Below are 24,157 nucleotides of genomic sequence, written 5' to 3' on the forward strand. Positions count from 1 at the left end.
GATTAACTGTATATTCAAGACTTCCCAGACACCTGCAGTAATACCTGCTTTCCCTGAGAAGTGCGGAGGTGTTTGCAAGAGCAGCATTTGGACTGATATCTTTGTTTCTCTCCATCTAAAACCGAGACACAGTTTGAAAGACGACAGACACGATACATACAGGCAGACGGATTGAGTTCTAAAGGAAACGTTTTGCTTTGAAAAGCAAACGGAGGGATGGATGGGTTAGTGTGAGCGCTTTGTACTGCGCAGTACGTGTTTGACTGCCAGCTGAGAAGGTTCTGCAGTTTCCATCCAGCTGCTTTTGAGTTGTCTTGGCTAGTATCAATGGACTAAATCAAAAACAATAATAAAACCACATCCTTAGAAGTCCTTCACTTCATTTTGATGGAAGCAGTGTTTGAAGATCTCCTCACAGCCTTAATTTGACATGAAATGAATAAAAGTACAGTCAGTGGTGGATTGTAACAAAGTACATTTACTCAAGTACTGTACTTAAGTAAAACATTGAGGTACGTTACTTGAGTACTTTCATGCTACTCCACTACATTTCGGAGGCAAATGTTGTACTTGTTATTCCACTACATTTATTTTAGAGATTTAGCTACTTACTTCTTTGAGGATTTCCATTATAAAAACAAATTATGAATCAATTTATACAATTATTATATATTATTAAAGGTTAAGCTACCCAGTAGTATACAAATAAATCAAAATAAACCTCAAATGTAGCAAGTGCAACATCAATAATAACAATACAATTATTAAGATATATGATGCTTGAATCGGCCGGGCCATTCTGCAAAATGAGTACTTTTCCTTTTGGTATTTAAAGTATATTCTGACGCCAATACTTTTGTACTTTTACTTAAGTACCCATTTTAATGCAGGTTTTTTATTAGTATGTTGACACTGACTGAGGTATTGTAGTAAATTGTAAATAATCTGAGTACTTCTTCGCCCTCTGAGTACAGTCAGGAAAGATGCTGTTCTGAGCCAACATGCTTGCTGTGGGACTTTGAAAAGCACAGAACTTTTGAAATGTTGACATGTAGGTATTTATCACTCTGATAGTAAATGGCCGTAGCATATCTCTGACGAGGCATTGGCAGTTTTTCGTTTCAGTTGGGTTTTTTTCTTCAGTGAGCCAGGGGGCATGTGGCCAATGTGAAGGGCCTTGTGTTGGCCCGCTCTGCCAGACACAGGCCATCCCAGGTCACAACACTCCACAACCAATCTGTGTCATCACCGCCACATTCTCCCACTCTCCTGACAACGTGTTACACCCCCTCACCCCAATCCAGCTTCCTACCCCCCTTTCCCCTTTAATCCCCACTCACTTTCTCCTTTCATCCATTCCTTTATCCTCCTCATCGCCCTCCTTTATTTGTGTAACCCACTCCTCCCAATTCACTATTTTATCCCCTCCCAAAACCTCCTCATCCCTCTTCCTGTTCTCATGACTCTCCCCGTTTCCTCATGCTCTTGCTATTCTTCCTCTCTCTCCCTACTCCATCCCCTCCCATTCTGCAGCGCTCTCCTCACATCAGAAAGTGTTGGATTTTGACATCTGCCTGCAGGAGCAGTGACCCATGAAGTAATTAGAGGAGGAATCTCGCCTTCTCTTTCTCCCTCCCCTCCCTTCCCCTCCATCTTCTCCGCTCTCTGTCTGCTCTGAGCCGAGGATCATATAAAAAGCTGGTTATGTTTACTCCCTGATCCATCTAATTTCTGTAACGAGGGCCGAGCGGGGCCTCATCTCCTTACCGCGCCACGCTTAAGCCAAGGCGTTGGGCTGGAGAGGCGCCTCGGGCCCCCGCCACACCGCTCAGCCGCGGAGACGAGACTGGGACCTAACCGGATTAACTCCAACCAGCACAGGTGGAGGGACCCTGCTTCAAACACACATGCATACATGTGCACACAGATGCAACTTTACACAACTTAATGTATCATCAAAAAAGTGCTGGGATGAGACATCTATGTGATTATGTGTGTGTGTGTGTGTGTGTGTGTGTGTGTGTGTGTGTGTGTGTGTGTGTGTGTGTGTGTGTGTGTGTGTGTGTATTTGTTTGTGCGTGTGTAATGTGTGTGCTGCAGAGAAAATAAATAAAGTAAAAACGTCAGCTGCTGCAATATGAGATGAGAGAACACAATTATGAATTGCTGCGGAGCTTACGGCCACTCCGGTGATAACTCTCAAGTGCTGTGGTATCAAATTGCCGAAGCATACGCACACACACACAAAACCCCCCCCCACCCACAATTGAAAATATTTGCCCCTGGATTGCAAATGTAATATGTAGGCTAAGGGTTGATGTATAATGCAACAAAGAGAAGTCTGAAGGCCATTCGAAAACATGACAGGCTTGGATGTCAAATGTTTTGCTGGGCATCATTAGAGTGTTTTTCCATGTCCTAATTCACAGATTATTCATTTAGAAAAGTCTTGAGGGACTTTTCTGGTTGCTTTGAATCAGAGCTGCTGGTAAACATGGTTCAATATGTCTCATGTCAGTGCATTGTGCACTGCAGTGTTTATCTCTGTAAGAAAACTTCATTCAAAATCACAAACTACAACCCATTAAGATAAACCTCACTTTGAAACCTCATCACGAAGGGGAAAGGCAATCAAAACAGAAAGATACAGTCATATTTATGTTTGACTCTATGGATACTGTTTGCAATAATCATCAGAGCTGACTGGTCTCTGGTTTCAGACAGAGGGTGAACACATTTGCTGCATCACAGGCAGTATGAGAAAAATAAAGAGCTTTTTGAATATTAAAGCATAGAAACAGGTCACAGTTGAGGCATAAAATACAAATATGAAACCTGAACATTACCATAATAACAGGCTCTTTAAAAGTAACCATTTAGGGTTAGGGTATCCAGATTGAAGCCTGTCTATTGGCGAGAGCACTGGAATGGTTAGGGTTATTCTAGTAACTATATTATCACAGAGCCATTTAGAGAGCATTACCATTGACAGTGTGGGACAGTGTCTTCACATATTTCCATCATGCGAGGTTCAAGGTGTTTTGTTTCTTCCTGCTGTGATCCAGAAACGGTTGGCATGGCTAACACAAGTGTGTGTCTCAGTGTGTCCCTTCCTGTGCCCGTTCTCCTTACAGCTTTAGGCCAAAGACACTGGCCAGAGCAAGGCCACTCTAACCCAATTGGACCATCAATTACTACTGATTAGCCTCAAAGTAGCATCTGTCTCAGGAAGCATTTAACCAATACATTCTCCATGGTGGCATACGGCAACAGAATTAACTGTCACATGTCACCGTGGTTTAATAAGGTTATACATTTTGGACATGCTCAAAAGCTTACGGTTTGGCTAATGGAATGACAGCACAATCCAACAGGGCACCTGGCTGTTGCAGTTCTGCATGTCTGTTTTTCATTAATGCTAAGAAACATGAATTTAATTTGATGCAACAAAGTCACATGTTTCCAAATAGTGAAATAAAATGACAGCTACATCTGTATTTAGCAGCCTTTAAATCACTTAGGAAAAAAAGCAAATAAGATTTTAACTACTGTCACTGCCTGGATTTAGCAGCAACTCAAAGTGCCACCTGAAGAAAAAGTCTGTTCCTTATTAAATAACAAAACAGTTCAAAATTGTTAGATTGTATTTACCTCGTAAAGAGGGGAGCTGGGAGGATACCCAGGAGAATAGGTGTCAGTCAAGCCTATGGAGTTGGTAAAACAATCTGTCAATGTGTGCATGTGTGCATGTGTGCGTGTGTGCGTGCGTGTGTGCGTGTGTGCGTGCGTGCGTGCGTGTGTGTGTGTGTGTGTGTGTGTGTGTGTGTGTGTGTGTGTGTGTGTGTGTGCGCGCATGTTGGTAAAACAATCTGTCAGTGTTTTGACAGCCATGTCACACACCGGGGATCAGTCTCCGGGGATCCTGCGATGAAAACTCCTGATTACCCCTCTATGCATGATTCCTATATTTAACCCCGGCAACCGTGACTTACGTGTATTACGGATGACTTGCTTCGCGCGGGGAAATAGTTTTTGCAGCAGGTGCAGAGGGTCGTACGGGGCATGCAGAAAAAGTTTTCAAGGTGACACGAGGCACAGTGGTGTAGCAATGAATTCCTTTGCCATCTGTCTATCATTAAGGTAAGTTGTTTGGAAACAGCGTCGCTCTGGCACAGTGAATAAGTCATTTAGTCAAACAAAGGTATCAGACAAAAGACGAGGCTTTGAATATAGATGTACAAGAGTCTGGATCTATATTAACACATTAGTAAGGATGCTTTTTCCCCTGTTAATGCAGGTTTATTTACAGACGGGATACAAAACAGTCTTACACCATCGACCAATGAGCAGGTCCACTGCAGCTATTGGAGGTCAAGTGCCTTGCTCAAGGGTATCTCTTCAGTAATTGTTGAGGGAGGGGAGTGTATTTCTTAAACTACAAGTTGGGAAGTAAAATGGTTCAATGGCCACTTTCTGAGTGCTAGTAAGTTTTCTTGAGACTCGGACGCACGATGAGGATAAATTTCTCAAATTTCCGTTACGGCCTGAGAGCGAGCCTGATGTAGAGTTTTAATGGTTCAGTAGGGGATGCACAGAGTAATATACAACCTCATGTGCTGCACTCTGTGGTGGTTTTCTCTTCTGTGTGTTAATGGCAGTGGCAGGGTGACATAACATAACTCTTGATTTATAAGGCTATTTGAAATGCCATCGCTCGCGGGGCTGTACCCATAGAGCAGGCGGGGGGATCGCTGACAGCTCACTGACTGCGGGATGGTGAGACAGAAACGCCTGGTGTGTCTGTCTGTGGAGCTCTTTTGTTCTGTCTCATCTGTTTCGTACAATCTTCTGCACAACTCTCATCTTGCTCTCCTACTTTCCGTGCACCTTTCTTCCATCCGTTGTGGTGAAAAAGGGTCGTAGCACCGTGGGACTTTTACAAACACTCCTCAGCACCCATCAATTTCCAAAAGACACACTCACTGTGGTGGGAACCTAAGGTGGAAACTTATACTTTTGGTCACCAAAGAAGTTATAGCTCTTCAGTTTGGAAAAAATGTCAGCAGCCTAATAGCGATATCCTTTCACATCACCTGCTGTCAGCTGCAGGGCATTTTTGTAAATGTTGTAATGCATAAGCCTGGCATTAAGCTGATTGAATGTGACATGTTCATATAAGCAATTTGGGTATTGTTAGCAAAATGAGCCAAGTAATAGCTGAAATGAGGGGTGGGGTGGGGTGTAGGTTGAGGTCAGGACCTGGAGGTGTGCGCAGGTATGAGAGTAATGTGTTTAGAGACACACACCTGCTTAGCCCCCGGGACTCAGGTAGTGGAGACAAGAGTGAAAGCAATCCTTTAAGAGCAGTTTAAATGCTATGTAATTATCAGATTGTGTAAGTGTAGCCGTGCAACAAATCCGCATACAATGGCAAGTTATTTAATATTTGCTGTTCGTTCTACTACAATATCTAGCCAAAAGTGTCAATTAATGGTAGTTAACTCAACATGAACTTCCTGTCTTTACAGGAAACAATTGTACACTATGAAAAATCATAGCTTTGATTAAACATACTACGAAGGGGCACAATCCTAAACCTAACCCTAACGCAAGTACAGGTTGATGATAAACGAACAATGGCTTCCAGGAAGGTGTATTTGGACCCATCGATACACTGTAAAGTCCTCACTAAATTGACTTTATTGCTCTTACAACTTCCTGGTTCGCAATTATTTGGAATAAATGTGATCATATTTTACAGAAAATACACACTACAATGCAGCCTGAGGTGTGTGTGTACTTGCGGTAAAAACATGGACAGGGGAATTTTAAAGGGCGTCACATGAGAAGTCGCACTGTGAGACGCCAAATCTTTGTAGCAGCTAAGACAAAAGCCCAGGTGGGGTCCGCCATTGTGATGCACATAAGTGGACATATATGATACCTGCATGTAAGCTCTTTCACATTACCGGAGACATTTTGGATACTAACTGCTGTAACGCGATCACTGAAAAATAGTAGGGAACACAATATGAGACACAAGCAGGTTTGACTGGGTGGGAACTAAAGTAGGATCAGTGCTCGGTCGGGGAATTCCTGAAAGAAATCTCTACACTGTCAAACAGGATTGGGTGTTTGTGTATTTAGGTATGTTTGAAGAATGTTGCCACTGTACATTGTCATTGTTGACGGGGGAAACTGAACGCTGCTTTAAACAGCAAGGGAATATTAGCAAACGAAAGCAGAAAGGAGTATCATCGCACTATAGGAATGTGGCTCCTGAAAGACAACCACAGGAGAACCTTGAGATGGTTCTGTTTCTCCGCAGACCTTTAATTTATAACACAACAACACCAAGGCAGCATGGGAAGATGTGTCAGGTGGTATGCATGCTCCCTGAGGCCTACAAGTGGAAGTGAACAAATTAACTTTCCAATTCTTCCATTACGGAATTAGTTAACTTTGCAAATCAGTCAGTCTCATTGGGAGATATCTTCTTAATAATAAATACCAATAGTCTTTAAAATCATTGTTTTATTCGCATTATATAGATTATTTATTTACTTATTGTTTTGGTGAAGGTATTTACTGCCGCATTATTAGGTCCCGCCATCAGCTACTAACTGGACGGATCACAAACAGAGTCATATTGTTCAAATGCAAAAATATAAGTATGGGGGGAATAAAAATGCTTCACTATTTTTCTGTAAAGTCAACCAAACCAAAAATCAGCACCTTCAGTAAGACAATATATTTATTATTGGCTTGAGGGTTCTAGTCCCCTCTAATTTGCTGACAAAAATGCACATTTCTAAGCTTATTTTTCTACTTTGATTACTTACAATTTGTGGCTTTTATAGCAATCTTCCAATAGTAGTGTTGGTTAAACTTGTTGGAGATGTTTGTAATATAAAAATCAAGAGGAAACGCTGGGGCCAAAGAGTTTGGTGAAAGAAACAACTGTGGGAACACAAAGAGTGTTGCCTGTAACTGTGACTCATGCAGTCTGCCATGTCTGTGGTTAGGCTAACTGCTCTGGCCCCAGCATCAGTCACCATCATCCCACAGACAGCCTCTCATTTTACCATCTGAGGAATTTACCTCAAATGTATTCAACGCTGTAAGAACATACTACCGTAATACAATTCAACACTAATCCCGAGTCATCTACGTTAAAAGTTGGGTGAGCTGTTGATGAAAAACATTCATCTGTTATCATTGAAGGCATATATGCATGTTGTTCGAAGCACAAGATACAGTGTTAGTGGAGTATTTCATTATTGTTTAAACTGGAAGCCACAGCTAAATTAGGGGTGATGAAAACAAATTCCTACACAGCCAAACATTTAAAATGGTGTTGTTTTACGAAGGCTCAGGTAACAGATGGAGAAAAGAAGTGACGAAAAAACACATCCTGGAAGAAAATGGTAAATACATGCCAATTTCCAACATGCTAATGCTAACCCCTGCCATGAGTCATCGCTGTCTGGGGGGTCATGTTTCCGACAGATTAGCAGTCACCTCATGATTGTCTGTTTTCCCAGTAATTAAATATTTGACTGTATGAAACCTACATGATCTCTCTGGATAAACTGACACCATTACAGCTATTTTGTATCTCTTTTGAGCAACTACACGGTCAAATCTATCAGAATCCAAGTAGCATCAATGCCAACTTCTTAGCTCGTGGCCCTCCCAGATCTTCCTGTATCCAAACATATCTCCCCCCTTCGCTTTCTCTTTAAACACGGGCCCTGTTATCACCCTCGCTTCCTCTTCCCTCTTTCCCTCTCCCTCCTTTATTTTTCAAAGCCTGAGAACGGGGCCGGGGCGATTAAGGAATCCTAGCCCTGGCTAATCACCCCGGACTGGAGCACTTCCGCTGCGCTGATTACCGAGGAAACCATTAAGGAGAAGAAAGTGGCTGGATCTTTCATCCTGGTCGGCCGGGCTCAGGGGAGGTCAGAGAGGGGTGTGTTTGATAGGCCATTTACCCTTCCTGTTCTTATTATTCCAGCATTTCCTCTATCTGGACTCGACACGACTGCAGCAAGCGGACCCGGGCCCCGTCATGCCCCCCCCTCCCAAAGGGCTGTAATCATTCCCATACTGGTGTCCTGGACTCACTGGTACATATGCATGACACTGTGTTGATTCACAAACACACGGAAATACACATCACACACATTTTCACACCCTCACACACACATTGTACTGGTGGTTTACTGCAGCTGTGGGGGTGAGCAGTTCTAGGTCTAGTTGAGCAGCAGTGACCCTGGCATAGTACACAGAAGTTGTGCCCCTTCCTGCCTCATTTTCCACCCCCTTCACGAAAAAACAAAACCAGTGTATTTGAGCGCACCAGGGCCTCATGGGTACTGTCACAGATGGTGCTAATGACGTGTGTCCCGGCGGAGGCAGCTCCCTCGTTCGCGCTAGACTGGTGACATATGCTCAGTCGCAGGGCCATCAGCGAGCAGGGCGGCCCCCAGTGTCCGAGAGACACCCCCGTAACCCCTTTACCGCGGCGACACGATGACAGACCCTAAACAAACAGGCTCTGCCTCCTTCTCTCTCTTCATTGTATTCCAATCTGTTTCCGTCTCAGTCCCCCCCCCCTCCCACTGTCTCTCCCTGTTACTTCTCCCTCCCCTATGTTGTTCATCCCTCCCCTGCCTTCTCCCCTAATGTCCCCACAGAGCCTGACTTGATGGATGACCCTTTGCTTTGGCGATTAGAGTTCCCGTGGGGGTCTCCTCTGTAGGAATCCGGGTACGGCGGAGTGACAGAGCAAGTTCAGAGCGCCGCCTGCCTCCGAGTGTGAGCGTGCGCGTAGCAGATATCAGAGGGATTTGTATAGAAGGGTGACAGGACGGATCAGCCGAGTGGGGTATCATGGGTAACGGCCACAGCAGTAGCTTGTCTCTTTGTCCCGTGGTCCTCCCCTCCACCCAGGACCCTTCAGCCCAGACTGTCGCAGACGGACTGAGATGAGACCAGATGTGTTGCATTGTTCTGATTTGATTCCTCCTCCAGGGGTTAAGTACGAGAAGTTACATAAAGAGTAAAAAGATTATCCGAAAAATAGATTTACGGGATTCTTAAATGAGGTTCTAACAGAGGTGGAAGAAGTACTCATACAAAATCTTAGTTGAGTGGGAGCACAAAAGTTTGGCATTAACATACGTAATCTTTAGTTAAAAGTAAGTACTAATTTACTGGAGACTTATCATTCATGCATTAATGTGTTAATCACAGCTGGTAAAAGGTGGAGCTAAATGTATTACTTTATTAACTTATACTGGATATATTAACCTATAATTATATATCATAGTGTATGATGTGTATTAGTTGATATTTTGTATTAGCTAATAATCTGAATCTGTATAGTACCTAGTCAATAATTTTTCCAGATTAATGTATTGGAGTAAAGTAGAATAAAACGGTACCCCTAAATTGTATTTAAGTAAAGTACTTGAGTAAATGTACTTCATTACATTACACCGCTGGGTTCTAAATTACATAATCTATTATTTTATAGGTTGTTTTTAGGCATTATAATATAGTATATGGTTTCAATATCTAAAAGGTGACACCGGTACAGAGACACTTCAACAATAAGCCCCAGAATGGGGGAATTCCTTGAACATGAGGGCAAGTAAAAAGAGTGTTGGCTGTCATTATCCCTGTAACACGACCTCCTCAGTATTACTGTAACTCCACACTGATGCAGAATGGGTATGAATAACCCTCTAGAGAAGTTTTGTACTGTATAGTGCTACTCCGGCCTTTTGTACGACAGCATTCCTTCAGAAAGTTGTAAAAATGCTAAAAGGTAGCCGTGGACAAATTACACCGCAGCCCCTGGGGAACGGCAGGAATCAGTAGAAAGTGTTGCAGGAAAAACACTGTGTCATGTTTCTGTAACCAAGAAGATGTAACCATAGACGCCTTTTGTTCGGGATAAAGCCGGTTGTCTCACCATTTGTTTAGAGGGGATGTTTAGCTGATGAGCTCATGCCGAGATACACTTTTCTATGTAAATGGCGGTGTGGTAATTCTAACTCAGCAATAAGTGAAAATACATGGGTACTAAATAAAACATGTATGCACAGCAAGCAATGTGGGTACAAAGTTTAGAGGGAAACTATTAGCATTGATAACTGCTAATTTATTCTCATTAGCCGACATTTTTTATTGTAAGCACTGCATTTCCGCTTCCCCTTTAGTCTCACTTATTAAGCATTAAAATCCACAATCAACTAACGGGTGGTATTTGGAAATCAATTCATGTATTTGAAAGTTTCTGCGTATAAACTGTGATGTTTGAAAAACAAGTCTTTTGTAATCCTTTTGAAAACAGAGGCATTCAGCTTCAAGGGACATGTGCTACTATCCAGTCTTAATAATTATACAATCTAAAGCACATGGACGGCCAGGAATTGTGTACTTTCTGCTTCCAGGGGTCTTTTTTTGGTCGCTTTGTTGTTTTGTCATTAGCATTTGTGTTTACTTCGAAGATATTTAGAGAATTAAATCAAAAAACGTCGCATTGTTTAGAAATCAACCCTTGTAATGACATTTAAAAACATTTAAAGATGTATTAATCATAGATTGTTTCGTATTTGTTGTGGAAAAAAACGTATTTTCTACAAACAATCCGCATCATTCACGATATAACAAAGACAAATGTGCCTTTTCAGTCAGTGCCAAGTAGTCCTTTATGTAACCTGCAGTTTAGTCCATGGTAATATAAAGAGAAATAGAGAAAAACACAAAATAAAGTACCTTAAAGTACATCAAATATTCCACCACTACCTATGAAAATATGATAATTGCTCAGGAGAGAAAATATTATCATGCCAAAATAAATAAATAAAACATCAGTGTTCCAATTTAACAATGATATAAGTACAGAAAGTTTCCACAATAAGGGAATGTCTGTGAACCAAGAAAATAAACTATATTGGCATTCCACCTACTGTCATGAAGACATTTTTGTTCAATTTTCTCCAAACAAAGAAGCATCAGATTGTTTACATGCACGGAAATGTAAATGTACTGTCTGCAAAAAATTATTTAAAAAAAAAAAAAGAATTCCGCTGGCGGTATAAAAGCTGCCCTGGTGGTCTCAACTGGTCATCATTTACTTAGTTAACGATAATGGACACCATGTGAGAAACCCCTGATCCCACCGACAAAGCTCGGGCTGAATGAAAAAAAGGAAAAGAAGAAGAAGAAGTAGCATATTTATGTTTCCCAAAGAGCTTACATCCGGAGATAATCTGCTGTATCCTTAGATAATCTTTAGTAGTTTATATGCCCCGGCTGAGCTGTAATTAATGGCAGGGAAGTTATTCCACGGTGACCCAGGGATATTTGTCCTATCACTGTAAAGGCTGTCCATTAGCACAAGATGGAGACCGTCACAGTTTCTGCTTCTGATTATAGATTGATCAAATGTTGCAAGGCATATATTAGAAGGCAATACTCACTTGGAGCATTGCCTTTCACTTTGAAAATCTTGAAATGTTTCACTTAATCTGACTTTATAAGTCTTAAATCCAGTTATATGCCTTTAAACATGCCTATATCTGTGTACCAATGTAGTACGAGTACAGGCACAAGTCAAAATATGCATATAGCATTGAAGTAGAGCTTTGAAAATATGAGTGACTTGGTTTTGGTAGTGGGTTAGTTGATTTATATCAATACAAAGGTAACAACTCTAGTAATGAGATAGTTCAGCGTCTGATCTGTGTGAGTGTACGTTCACCCCCACTCTGTGATGTGTGGGAACCGTGCAGCAGCTCTCTGTCATGCCGGCTCCAGTGTCCGATCTTGTCATTTTTCACCCCACCGCCGACACCGCCATGCAAGAGGAGAGGATGTGTGTGTCTGTGTGAAAAGCACACCTGGCAGAGAAGGAGACCTATAACCCTCACCCCTCCACAAACCGACCTCAACCCCCCCCCTCTGTCTCTCTTCCCCACCTCCTCTTTCCCCGCCCTCCATCCCACCTTCTTCCCCTCCCGAGCCCCCGAGGGGAGAGATGGATCAGTGTCTGCGGCTGCTGATGTCACTTTTGGCAACCTGGAGTTTGAGAGTTCAGAGGAGTGAACTGGAGAGACTATCTCACTTTGTTTACAGAGCACGCAGACCCTGGTGTATGCAGCTGAAAGACGAAACAGCTTTTGTTTACAGGTCAGGTATTGTATACAGATTGTGGTAAAGTGATTTTATAATTTGCTTTGTCTTCAAATGTATGTCATTTTTCTACCTCTTGCAGAAAAAGCTTGCATGTCACGGCTTACTAAAACAGCCGGGATGTTGGTAGGATAATAGAGGAAAAAATACACGCAAACAAAACGTAATTCAAAACAGGAAGGACATGAGGGGACTCAACTTTAAAGGGGCCCTAATTTCAGGTTCATAGTTGTATTTAGTGCCTCTACTGTGACATGTCTATACAGTATGCTTTAATGTTCAAAAAGGTCTTTATTTTTCTTATACTGCGTGTGCTGCAGCATCTCGTTTCACCCTCTGTCTGAAACCAATGGAGGCATTTTAGGAAGGGGGGGAGAGAGAAACTGCCTCTGTAGGGAACAGTGATTTTAGTCTTTGCAGTCCATTTACATGCACACATAACACACTACAGGAAAAGGGAAAACACAAAAAAGCATTATAGGGCCCCTTTAAATGAAAATCTTTTTTTCTCAATGAGAGCCATAATAGGAATGAAGTAGGGACTAAGAATACAAAATCAGGGGTTATTTGAAAAGAAGAACAAGGCAGAAAATCAATAAATCTTTATATATATCCTGGCAGAACTTGAAAAGCAAGCAATGCTGATACTGTAGTTAATCGGTTCAAGATATCTCAAAGTGTACACCCTCCCCGATAGGAGTCCTAAAGACATAACTTATGTAGTTTACATGTATATCCTGCCTAAATGTAAACACAGACATGAAGACAAACAGTGCTTCATGTGGCTGGATTCATTTTGAAGGATTTAATCCTTCTGTTCTGTAGAGCCGAGGGAAGACACGCAAGAGCAAACAGCAGAGCACATGTCATGGAAGTCAGTCTGGATGAAAGGACTTGTCTCTCTTTCCTCAGTGAAGTCGTCACACTGTGCTGTGCAGAAGTTTACGGGTTTTGAAAGTCTTGACATTGTCCCATCAATTACAGGGCACTGATGTTATCGGCCTATCTGAGTCTCGTCGAATACTTTCAATATATGCAGTCAAAGTCAGAGCAGTCAAAAGATATTCCAAGCACATCTTTGACGCCCTCACTTTTTCCGGAGAACTGTCAGGAGTTCTGCTAGACTTGGCTGCATCAGCATTCGTGTGTGTGTGTGTGTGTGTGTGTAGTGATTAACTCTCCTTTCTTGGTGTCAGATAAAAGGCATGAGAAATGGTATGGAGTGAAGAAAAAAGGGCGTCTCCCTCGCCATTTGTAGCTTTAGTTATCTGATCGATACCATGCAATTACAGAGATTTATGTCGCCCAACATTCCAGCGTGAGTTCGTCTAACAGCCACCTGTGGAAATATGATCTGTTTTTAACTCATCTGAGAGAGAGGGGTGAGCTGCAGTAGTCAATTTCACTTAAGTTTCCACTATAAATACATCCAACCGCACACTTATCCTTCAGGAAATAGCATTACAGAGCCACTTTACGGTATGCCAACCAGCATGCATTCCCCAAACAACATACCATTACAGTTTGATTGATAGGTAGTAACTGTGCCTTCTGTTTAGGTCAGGTTTGATGCGTATCTCAAAACCTGAATATTTCAAGCATGACCTAAGTGCTCTGGTTTGAAACGTTCTGGAAACTGTTGGAAATCTTCAAATCTTGACACAATTTTGAAATGCTGACAGTAAACAGAGCTCAAGTGTTTCTTGACACTAATATTCAGGTTATTTACACCAATCTCTAGTGTCCTGAAACCATGGTATATACCTGGAGATGCCATGGTAAAGCAGCATTTTGGATCTTGGGCTCATATTTTACATGGAGAAATGCAATGATTTCCCCAATACTGTTAACGTTAGTTGGCTGTTAATATTACACAATGTAATATTATACTGCTGTAAAGCCAGGGCACACTAAAGATTCAGAACGAACAAAATATGATTGGTCACGTAAAACTTGGGTATTGGGTATTATCTGGACTTTTAATTGTTATAACATGTTATCTCAAGTACATTTCACATCCACACAATGTAACAGTTTGACGAGCTGAGTAAAAGCAATTTTGTCATTATTTACTGTATGAATTCATCTTGATAGATGCTGATACTGCATAACTCTTTTTTGGTTAAGTTCTGTACAATACTGGTGTCAAAATAACCAAGACTATACAATGGAAGCCAGAATTCAAGGGGGGGGGTCTACCTATACCGCCTGAAATGCATTTACTTTTCTATAAAGCTCATGATAGTGTAAGGATAAATGTTGTCTCTGGTCAGTCCTAATGTCCCCATGGCTACTTTTTTAAGGTTTATCCACTGAAGCGCTTCTAGCTCCATACAGTGATCCTGGTTCCACTGCATGGGCTCTGTAGGAAACCACATGGATGTAAAGATCTGAATCAGGGGTCCGGCTGTGAGGGCTCCTAACACTCACAGCTCCAACGGAGGAAGGACTAATGTCCATTTTAACATTGCTATCATTTGTTTTTTTGCGGTCTACCTGCTAGCTTTGTCCGTTTTCTTCTTTTTCCATAACCTTTTTTTACCTCGTTGGAAAGGAGGAACGGACAACTCCTCACCCCTACAGGCCTCATCCATCCCAGTTTACAGACGACTTTTATGGCAGTGTGACATAGGAATTTCTAAATCGTACTGCATTCTCCCCTAGCAGAGGGCCATAGCATCCAAGCGCTGCGACAGAGTCTGAAACGCATTGTTTTGCTCTGACACACGGTTAGTAATTCAGTCCAGATAGCTCCTGTCAAAGCAGGTTTGCTGCGTAATTACCTGAAGTGCTCTAGTTCGATCAGATTCGTTCGCTAAAGGTCAAAGCATCAGTGTTCTCCAGCTCCAAAGGGAATTGTGGTCAGGGTAGTTTTACTTTGAGTAAACAACGTAATCTTTCAAGCTTTTTCAGAATGTATCTTTTAGTTATTTTTCTTATTTTGATTTGAAGTTTTTTCATGTTGTTCCATAAATGTGTCTGTCATGCTTGAAGAAAAATGTTCCAGAGAAAGACACTAACCTGAAGCCATTATCAGATCTCGCAAGTGGAACATTGCACCGTAATAAATAACCAATGCTGACACGCTAAAAGCCTCTGTAGATCCGTCATATTCAAACATTTCATCAGACAATGGCATCGGTACATGATGACACAGCTTAGGTCAAACCATTCCAGACCTGGTAACTCTATCTCTTATTTTCTCTCCCCACAGAGCTCCTTAACTGGATTTACTGCAATGTGATACAGGAGCAGTGTGGAGATGGTGGCTTGTGCTATGTGTGTGTCTTCATGTGTACAGGCCCATACGTTGGCATGAGTGTAGACACTGCAGACACACAAGTGTGTAAGAGATCAGATGTTTGCCTGGTCCATCTCTGGGACGGCGGAGAAGCAGAGGACGCTGGGATATGCCCGGCCCGAGGGGATCCTCTTGTGTGCTGAATGGAATTGAGGAATGCCACCATAGACAAACACGCTGCGAGCTATGAAACAACCGCCGTACAACTGAAATCAACACTGTGCGTCCCTGCTATCCAACACAAAAGGGAAGTCAATCCAAGAAACTAAAGGAGGGGGAAAGAGAGGGAAAGAAAAGAAAAACAAACATTACAAGGGTGCCTCTGTATAGCCCAGAGGAGTTTCAATGTAATGTCACAGCAATGCTTAATATGGAGCGCAGCATGTAATGAGTTGATATAATAATAACACATGCATTTCTGTTTTCTTTTTGATTTTGTTTAACAAGATCTACACTGACAAGACATGTGTAGTGAAGACCATATCACTACTATAGGAACTTCAGGAATATTTTTTCCACATGGTGGTAAAGATGCAAAATGTTAAGGGTTACTGATATTTGCTTACTCGTCTCTGACACCTAAGCTAATTTAATGTATTTTTATAGTATACAATAGAAAAGTCTAGAGGGCATGCAAAGTTGTGTTGTACAATCCATAAGCTCCACCTACAGAAATGAAGTGTTGTGTGTCCATCCTCACAATGTTCTTTACTGTATGTATGATGAGCAAATACTGTATAAATATACGGCATTTATATTCATTTACAAGTTTTACAAGTGGTTTGGATAAAACTATCTCCTAATCAAAAAATGAATCCAGTAAATGGGTTATTATGTTATCCTTGGAAAAGCCGATTTCAAGAACAGCAGTTTGAGTTTCACAAGATTGGCCAATTTCCAACGACCTATCATAAACATCTTCTATATACTCAATGTATTCCTTAAGGTCTATTATAACATGCAATATTTGCAGGCATAATTCAAACCCTAATCGTGCTGAAGGCAAAATCATTCCTGACGGAGGGTTAGTATATATCACGTTTCTAGTCTTTTAGGCCAAAGCAATACAAGAACTGTTGCGGGAGTTGCCCCATTCTTCTAAATATGGCTTCTGGACTTGTTGCATATATAGAAAACAAAGACCTACGATAATAAAAGTGTTGGATCTCTCTGGTTTGAGATCTCCTTCCATGACGTTTGCTTTGTGTAGAGCACCCACAATTCAAAAAAGCTTCCTTCTCAGCAAGGGGTTTATGAGGTGATGGAGGTTTTTCTATTCCTCATTCAGCCACGTAGCATTAACATACCCGTGTGGATCTGCAACATTGGCTAACAATTGTCACTCATGTACTTTCTAATAATTTGGGCAGGCTCGGCGGGATATTAAGCAGGCTTACGGGCATGTGAGACGAAACGATTTTAACTCGTGTTGTGATAGAAGGCGTGCATGTGTGCGGCAATGTAATTGATTTATTTATTTTATGACAAGGATGCAAAGCAAGTGTGAGATTTGCTACTGTAATGCGGCTCTGGAGAGAGATACAGGGAGCTATTGTGCGACGGAGGTGGGGGAAGGTAGCTTCTCGTATGTGGAGGGCCCTCGCAATCCTTCCAAACCTTCCAAGAACGTTGATAAGCAGATCCCTGAAATGAAATCTTCCCCAGCACCCGGCTGGATGTGCCCCTAATCGTTTTATTTACAGTCACTATAAAAGACGCCTCCCTTTTAATGGCGTTGTGAAATAATAGGCAGCCAAGGAACAATCGGTACAGTCCTAAGCGCATTCCCCCCTTCCATTTTCACATTAGGCTAATCGAGGCGAGGGGAAGGATATAAAGACATCAGTTGGATGAAATGAGTGTAATTGGAGAATAATGTAGTTAGTTTGCTCTAATCTTCTGCATAATATTAAAATGTTCTCAATGCACCCCAGCTGCAAGCAATCACCCCGCTCTGAGGGGAAACCTGGGCAACGATGTTTGGAGTAAGGAAGGATTGCACCAGATTGAGGAAGAGATATGAGCAGGAACAGGAAAGCGGAAGAAACAACTGGGAGCTTGGATGTGAAGTCCAAGAAACTGTCTGTGAAGGCCTCCACCTGGATAAACTGTGCCTCGCTCTATCTTTTTCCTGTCATGGAAAAGCAATCCTTGCACCCTGCTGACGGCTGGCTAATTTGTACTGGGGGCTTGTTGGTTGCCAAGACTGGTTATGGTGTTGTGGAAATCAGGAACAGTAGGGACCAAAACTGTCAGCATGGGTTTCAGAGGTTCATTTTCTCCATGCTGAGGACAGCCTGACTGTTTTTTCGCTGCCAAAAGCATCCTACAGTACACAAGCTTACAGTGAAACCAAAGTGTCCTGATGCATTTTCAGAGCAAACAAGTTTTCTCGGTGCTGGGGTTGAAGGATTTGCTTTGTGTACACAGAGAACGATTATTTGAAATGATTAAGGATTTCTCATTGAGGTGTGAAAACATCTCCGGCTACGTCTAATAAATGTTGTGCAGCTTTAATGGCCTTGAGATTGGAAAGTGAGAGGTCATCAGTCACTCGGTTCAATAAAGTCCCTTATACCTCTTTAGTTTTAAGAAATGACTGTTGCCTCAAACGCCTGCAACCTCAAAGCCAAAGAGGCTAAATGAAGTTTTGATCATCCCTCTCTATACAATTAGGACTGTAAGGAAGTTGTAGTGTGAGCAGTCGCAGCAGTAGCCTCACTGTGGAATTAAGGGTGAGGTTTATTAGTCCCCCTTTGGCTTAGCCTTGTCTGTGATTTCAAGGCAGAGAAAAATAAATTTGCTCTGAGGCGTCTCTTTAACTGGTGTTATTGTGCAAGAAAATTGTCATTAGACAGTGGAACAAATAACCTCGAAACGTCATGGGTGTCTTCGCTGGGGATCTAAAACAACAACAAAGAATTAATCAAATTAAAAGAAAGCCTTGTTATGCGATTTCAATTTAATTTCCAAGCCCTCTATTTAGTGTTTGACAAAACCTTAAAAAAAGGGGCAAGTCACAGTTTAGGGGCTCAGTGACAGTTTTATATTAGTGAAGAATTATCAATCCTTTAAGCTAATTTGGATAAGTTGGGGAAGCCATAAAGTGGGCTATGAAAATGGAGTAGCCTATTTGTTAAGCTCCCACCCCCTTCCACACTCTTTTTTATGCCACTGGGGCACTAATGCACTTTTGTTTTCCCTTGTTGATCATCTGCCATTTAAGGCACATTAAATCCCGCAAATTAATATAAATCTATAAAAGCTATTAGTGGTTTCCGGCGCCCACACATACCTGCCTATGAAGCTTTGAGTAGTTCCTAAATAATAACCACACATACGTAAATCCCTCTCATTGACTCTTAAATGTAAACCCACTATGCTGCCTGTTTTACAGTTTTATTCTGACATACTGTAACTTTTAAAACTCCCAAATTCCCTTTGTCTCCATTTCCATGTTCTTCTGAGACCTTTCTGTGTCTCCTCTACACTTCCTCCCAAATCCTCTCCTCTGTTCCTCATAGCCAAGCATTTTAGGCAAGTGCCATATGCCCTGATTAAAGCTAGCGGCAGGCCAAGGAGCACAGGGAGGCTGTTTTGTCATTAGCCCCTCGCGCGGCTGAGGTGGAAACTCATTTAGCCCCATGCTGGACCTTCATTATGATAGACTTGTATCAGATGGCATCTCTGGCTGGGATCTCTGGCTCCTGGCTAACGGATGGGGAGATGCTGTGGCTTCGGCCCCTCTCCAGCCCCAGCAGGGAAAGAGAAAGGGCTTTAAATGGGGATAGGGCTGGAGGAGAATGGCTACGGCTGGGTAATGGGGAGCGGATGGAGATGGGGTAGCAGGCAGGAATGGCGGAGAGCCGTGCAGGGGGTAAAGGAACAGGTCTAGTCAGAGGTTAAAGGGTATTAGTTCTTGAGGTGGGCATGGAAAAGTATGCAAAGTAGAGAAAGAGGAAGAAAATACTAGGAGGTTTATTTGTTTTGTTGCTGTTTTTAGGCATCTACAGTTACAGTGTATTGTGGTTTTGTTACAGTAAGGAAATTATTTGTTGTTGGGAAATTGAAATGAAGCTGGGTTTACAGTATATGCCAAAAACACACATCAGAGTGCCTGCAAGGTGATGTCACTTTTTAACTTCCAAATGAACCATTCTCACTATTTTATGGTCTATCAGTAACAGATAAAGTAGCTCTGAATAACTAAAGCTTGTACTGTATCTGATGGGACACCAAGAAGTTACCCTAACTCCAACCCTAACCCAAACTAAAATGCATTGAATTTGGACAATATCTCAAAAGAATGTCTTAAAATGTAAAACTGTGTTGTTATATGAGAATGTCAAATTTAGACGAGGCCAAAAAAACCTTCTATGGTTAGGTCCATAGACTTTATAGAGTTCATTACTTCTATACAGTCCTTTATGATGGAACGGGAAAAGCCCGGAGGACAGATTTGTGTTTGGGGGGTCTGAAGAGGCTAACACTGGGCCTGACACAGAGGAATAGGAGAAGATGGGGCTGGAGGGAGCGGAGGCTGAGGCTGAGTGCAGGGAATAGATACAGGCCTGAGGGCCCTGGGTCAGGGTTGCTAACACGGCTTGGTGTGAAGACAGCGAGGTATGGGGCGGGAAGCGCAGAAGAAGACAGCGAGGCCTGGAGGAAGAGTCAGTTGATGGGGCTCTGGACTTGAAATGGGGCCGTGGAAGGATCTGGGTCTCGCTCAGCCTGGTGCCTCCCTGGCAGATGCTGCAGCAGACTGGATGAGGGGACCACCACTGACAGACTGCTGGCGGGTAGAGCTGTGTGTTCCTGGTAGACCGAAACCACCTCTCTGTCTGGCTGTCTCTCCCTGCCTTAGTCTCTGTGAGTCCCCCTCCTCCTCCTCCCTCTATCTATCTGTTCTCTGTCTCCACTTCTTCCTCCTTTTTATTGTAGCAGCCACCATCCCTGCTTACAGCTGCACCTCCTACACACAAATCCACACACACACAGCAAAAATACGCCTGCTGCTGACACACATAAAAAACCTTGCGTTCATGGAGTACAAAAAATTATCAGCTTCAAATGTTCCAAAGCAAATGGCTGAAACAAATTTCTCCCTATTTGCTGACGGTTGTGCTACCTCCTGTAATAAAAAGTCAATGAACCAAGGGCAGTCAATATATTCCAATAACAAAGACCGAGAGATTTGTCATTTTCCCACTCTCTGCCTTTTTTTGATGAAAACATGTCTTTAGCAGGAGAAGGATGGGGGGTGATGAGAATACAGTCTCTTAAAAAAAAAAGAGAAATCTAGGGAAAAAAATTCCCGCAACCTGAAGAGAAGGCATCTGACTGTGACAAACCAAATACGCTCTGTAATAGAATGTTCCGTCTCTGCAAAACTGATAAGGAAGAGAAAACATAACAACAGCGAGTGGCACATATCTGAAGGAGGTGATTTCAAAGAACAACACCAAGGCACTCCAGATGCCTCCTCTCGCTGAGTTCTTACATAAATATGCCGTTAAGCAATCTGATGTATTATTATTACCTGAAAACATGCTATGAGCCCGGGTAAGCAGCATATGAGCCAAGCGCCTTAGCTCCCCAAAGGAGATTGTCTCGACACCACATATCAGCTCGTGCTATTGGATTCCCTGACTTTTAACTGGGTTAACCCACTTCCTGGTGAATACAAATTCAATTTTAACTGCCGCAGTTTTTTATTTGCCATCCGTGCCCCCACCCTTTTCCTTTTTTCACTTGCCTTGCTCTCAATAGACTGGAATAACCACGTAGAAACAATTTTCCTCTATTGAGTATACACAAGCTATAAAATTAAAATGAAGTGCTATTACATGTGTGCAAAGAGGAGAGGGGGGACTGGAAGTCTCCTCAGCAAGATAGAATGATCCCTCTAGTTTGTTTTATTCTCTCCATCTATCTACCTCTGCCCATAGCTCTCTCCCCCCCCCCTCTTCCTGCCAACCGTGGTGGTAAATGTTGGTAATCCCTGTTTCTGGTGGATCGGCCATTTGTAATACATACTCACCTTGAACACAGTGTAAGAAATACAGTTCTTGAGGGGATTTAACAAATACAGTTCTCAAGATTCATTTCATGATGATACTGAAAATCTTGCCTTTTATTATATTGCAAAACACAGAGCAAGTTATCTGACTCAAATGGAACCTTATAATAATTCTTATTAATAATTATAATCAATAAAGTTGACATCTTCCCATTTTTAACTGGCTTTTCATAGTTGGCATAAATCCTTGTGTCTCAAAAGATAATTTGCTTTGTGGTCTTGTTTGCCCAAATGTGATTAGAATAAACACTATGATTCATTGTATCAATAAATATATGTATAAACTATCATGTAGGCATTTGTATATTTCCAACATGATTAAAAGATGAGGAACACATGCATAATGACTAAGTAGAAATGTGACTATAATAGAAATACATGTACAGTTTAAAACCTTTAAGAATATATGTAAAGGGCCCTAAGGTCCTCACAGGCACCTTATAAGCACTCTTCTAGTCCCTAGAAGGTCCTTGAAGCAACCTATTAGTTTCCAACAGTGCAGGTCTCTCTTCCAGGGCCTGTGTGACTGTCTTCTCAATGGGCTAATGGCTTTCCTCAAGCAGAGGGAGGGAGAGCAGGGCCTAAACAAAGCCAGATGAGGGAGTCAGGAAGCCTTTCAGGACTTCATTAGGTCTTCTCTCTGAGAGGGGAGGTTAAGAGCCCAGCAAGCTGGTACTGTTTAGCTGCTTAACGTCAACAGGAATGCTCACGCAGCTGCCCCACCGACATGCACACACAGTACACGGCCATGTGGAGCAAACACACACGTGCAGATGTGTGCGCTGAAAACATACTACATGCACACATGCACAGACCCCATGTAGCCCCTGGTTCAGACAACACACGGCACTAAACACTGGCTGGTTAGCATGAGAAAGAGGCCACACAGGGACTGCAGTCCTCTTGGTACAACCTCACTGCTGCTACAAGCACCAAACATATATGCACACATTGTATGGCATTTAGACCTTTCTACCTTTTTTAAATACAATTACATACATATTTATTTTTATTTATTGACTTTATCCATGCAGGAAAGGTTCTGTACAAATTAAGTTATCGTGATTATTATATTATAATACATAATAACGATGGTTAATCAAGATATCCCTTGCACTTTAATCTTTATTAGTATTATAAGAATTTTTTACAGAAAATGTCCCACTTCACTAAAACAGTACAAGATGAGGATTCTACTTTAATGCTTAGAAATCAGCACATTTTGTATCTATTCACACACAAAAACACACAACGGCAAAATACACATATCTAATACTGTAGGTTGTCCAAACATTTGACCCAAATACAATTTAGGCATTTTTGGGAATAAACCGTGTGTGTGTCCGTGTTTGTGTGTGTCTGCTTTCACAGGTATTGTGTTGCAACTGGTCGCCTGCCCCTGAAACACTAAGCATGCTACCAACCCCTGGCTAGTGGTTGTGAAAGGAGAAAGCGGAGAAAGGGGCAGATGATTAGAGGGATATCATAGCTTTAGACACGTGTAGCTGAGACTTGATGAGTAAGGTACAGAGAAGGGTATCTGTGTGTGTGATTGTGTGTGTGTGAAGGAGAGGAGGGGTGAAAGAGAAGCTGATGAATATCAAATGAACAGAGAAGAGGTCTGTAAGTGGAGCCGTGCATGTTTTCGCCTGCTTTGTGTGTGTCTGTATGTGTGTGCGTGCGCTTGTGTGTAAGAGCAGGGGGTGGGGGTGTTTTGTTGTTCTCTTGGAGTGAATAGAATGGGTGTTGATGATAGTGTGTGTAAGGGAAGGAAAAAAGGTGTGTGTGTGTGTGTGTAGTTGTGTGTGTGAGTGCTGTGTTCAAGCACCACCTAGTGCTCGAGCGTGGCACCTCACCTGTGAAGTAAAACACCTCGAGTCAGGAGTAAGAGCTTCAAACGTGATTTTTTTTTATTGATAAGCATGTATATGTTTAATATGTTGGTCCTATTTAATAAGAGATGTGCACAAAAATGTATACTTTGATTATTACATTGAAATAAAGGAATATTATAATAGTTATATGAATAATATCTCCAAATGTAAAGTACACCTGTCAGCATAATGATGCAACTGAACAGATAGCACAAGTAAAATACCAAATATTTAATTGAGATATTAGTTTTTACAATGTTAGAAAACAATGATTTAATGTCATTATAATGCTATAGGAAACGTATTGAGTCCCATGCAGAGGAGTTTTACAGAAATTGCTCCGACATAGCACCTTCTGTGAGATTTAGAGGCTATTGTGAGATGGAGATAATGTCACAGTCGATTCCTCACTCATCTGACAATCACCACCAGCCAGCAGATAAGAGGCAGGAGGACAGCCCGGGATAATTATGGCACACATGGCTTAGCAAACTTTCCCCCCTATTTCCCCGCTCATTTCAATGTGCCCTTGAATACAGTACACTGTCAACACACATCCATCGCAGTCGGCTTACTCTAACTTAGCACCGCAGCCCCATCAAGCCCCTTCCAAACAGGCTGGTGACAGTGATGTGAAGCTGTCGTGCTGGATCAAGGTAATTCAGTCTGAGCCCCCGCCGCACCCCACTCCCCCCC

The sequence above is a fragment of the Notothenia coriiceps genome, unplaced genomic scaffold (assembly GCF_000735185.1).
Source record: "Notothenia coriiceps isolate Sejong01 unplaced genomic scaffold, NC01 NC01_scaffold00035452, whole genome shotgun sequence".
Lineage (NCBI taxonomy): Eukaryota > Metazoa > Chordata > Actinopteri > Perciformes > Nototheniidae > Notothenia > Notothenia coriiceps.